A 2,764-nucleotide genomic window follows, 5' to 3' on the forward strand; every position below is an offset into this window, starting at 1 on the left:
TCCCAGACAAGTATTTTCTACTCTCGCCTCGAATGAATTATTATCTGAGTGAAATTTGGTGCTTGGAAACCATTCCGAAGCTTTTTGTTTATCTAATTTATCCATCTATTTATCTATCGTTCAACGAAAGAGTATGAGCTTGTATGTTTACATGTGTGCGTGTGTGTATGTATACACACACACACATATATATGCACATATTTGTATATATACATATGTGTGCATATATGATGGATAGAGAGGATAAAATATCCAGGCGGATACCCTTTGAGCATTCTGGTTATGGCTAATCGCATCGCGTTGTAAGGAGCACAACTAGTCGCAAGTAACTGGACGCAAATACAATTAGGAATTGTCTGTGCAGCAGAAATTGCATCTGCTACATTTTAATCAAATATGCTGCATAATTGACTGCAGAAATAAAGAAAAATATGCAGATGTAATAATCTCTGTACTCATTGTATATGTGCATATATATATATATATTATATATATATATATATATATATATATATATATATATATATATATATATATATTGCATTACCATGTGGATCCCTTATTCCATTACGATCACCCAGACGGCGCGCATGGCAGAATTTTGGAGGGAAAATTTACGTTCCCAGTCATTACTTAGTTTTAACATCTGCACACTTCCCCCCACTATCTGATGTCGCTGGGTCAGAAGTGAGGGCCTGTGGCATTTGGTAAATCTATCGAATATAGTGCCGATGAAGGAAATCTAGCTATTTTCTGAGCTTGTGATCCAGAAACATGTTCGCTATTAACGGTAAGAGATTGTTTACGTCTATTTGCTACTCCGATTTTGTGTATGTGAACCGCAGGATCCGTCATATTTGGAATCTCCACTTATAGAAAATGGAAAAAACAGTCTTTGACTGCCATTTCTAATTCCTTCGGTATGCGGCGAAGCAGCCTGTTGCTAGCCCTTTCAATTAGTTTTACTATATATATATATATATATATATAAATATATATATATATATATATATATATATATATATATATCTATATATATATATAAATATATATAAATATATATATATATATAAATATATATATATATGTGTGTGTGTGTGTGTGTGCATATTTATATATATATGAATGTGTGCGTTTCTCTATGTGTATGTGCCTTTGTGCGTATGCATATCTGTACACACACACACGCATACAGATACATAAATATATATATATGAATACACACACATGCTCTCACTTTCTCCCCATTCCCCACCCTCTTGTACTATCTTATATCTCTCCCCACCCCTACACACTCAATAATACTATAAAAGGAGTCAAAATTCCTGCAAAAGTTAGTTCAATTTGAAGACTTCACTAGAGTGGACGAAAGCGTTAATATATGATATAGGATTTATAAAAACATGTAACATACTAATAAATAACTAAATATAAAACCATCCAGATTCTGAGTACCTCATTTCTTCTAGTATATAATACCTGTATATCACCTCCAAACCTTTATATATATATATATATATATATATATATATATATATATAATATATATATATATATATATAAAGTTGTGTGACCCTTCTGTCCGAGTCAGTCGCCATGATAGATCGTTAGCCACTACACACATTGTTCCTCTCCTTGCTTCTCTCCTTGTTTTTTTTCTGTGTCTCTTTCAGTAGAAGAGCGTATGCTCGAAACGTAAAAGACTTTTTCTATTCCTGAGCGTTATACTAATACATCTGTTTGTTTTGTACACCACCTGTCTTCGTCTTTTGTCTTTTTCGTAAACTCTCCCTATATATATATATATATATATATATATATATATATATATATATATATATATATATATATATATATATATATATATATATATATATACGGAGATGTACTTGCATAGCAAGTGATTTGATCTGAGATCGTGTGCTGAAACGAAAACAATTGCAGCGTGGAAGGTGTTTGTAAGCCATTTAAGAAACACACAAAAGCCGTTCGATTCACTTCAACATTTAAGTTTAAATTGTCAAAATTTTCGTCGCTTTAAGACCGGGACCTGTTCACTGACAAAAATATTTTGACAAATTAAACTTAAATGTTGAAGTGAATCGAACGGCTTTTGTATGTTATATATATATATATATATATATATATATATAATATATATATATATATATATATATATATATATATATATATATGTATATATATAGGCGCAAGCATAGTTGTGTGATCTCGGGTTTAGTCTACTTCAGTTCATATCGCTGATACTCAAAATAAAATCAACAACAGCTGCAAGAACAGAACAACAGAAAATGTAACAAAAGCAACCATTCGCATCGATCCTCGGGTGCTGCAGTTGATTTTCTTTGCAGTATCAGCGAAATGAACTGGAGCAGACGATACCGATTATTTTTCTCTCTGACGTCGTCAGCAGGTGTTTTAGTAAGTCAGGCATTTCACACATTCATCTCGCCACCCTTCATTCTCTTAGTTTCAAATAAGTTCTTTCCCACTCTTTGAGCGTTATTATATCCGTCTACTGCGAATATATTTTCACTCGTAACAAACTTTGTTTTTTCAAGAGAAACGACAACTTTGTAAATATTAAATTTAAAAAGAGTTGTGTCCGTTGGCTGGACCAATCGATCAACACAAAGAAGAGGCGGACTGGTTTCTCGGTACAGAAGATAACAAATTTTAAAAAAAGCATATCTTGTTTCAGGCAAGCACTTTGAAAAATTAGTAAGTTTTAAAGACGAGATGGAGT

This window comes from Octopus sinensis, linkage group LG17 (genome assembly GCF_006345805.1).
Source record: "Octopus sinensis linkage group LG17, ASM634580v1, whole genome shotgun sequence".
NCBI classification, from domain to species: Eukaryota; Metazoa; Mollusca; class Cephalopoda; order Octopoda; family Octopodidae; genus Octopus; species Octopus sinensis.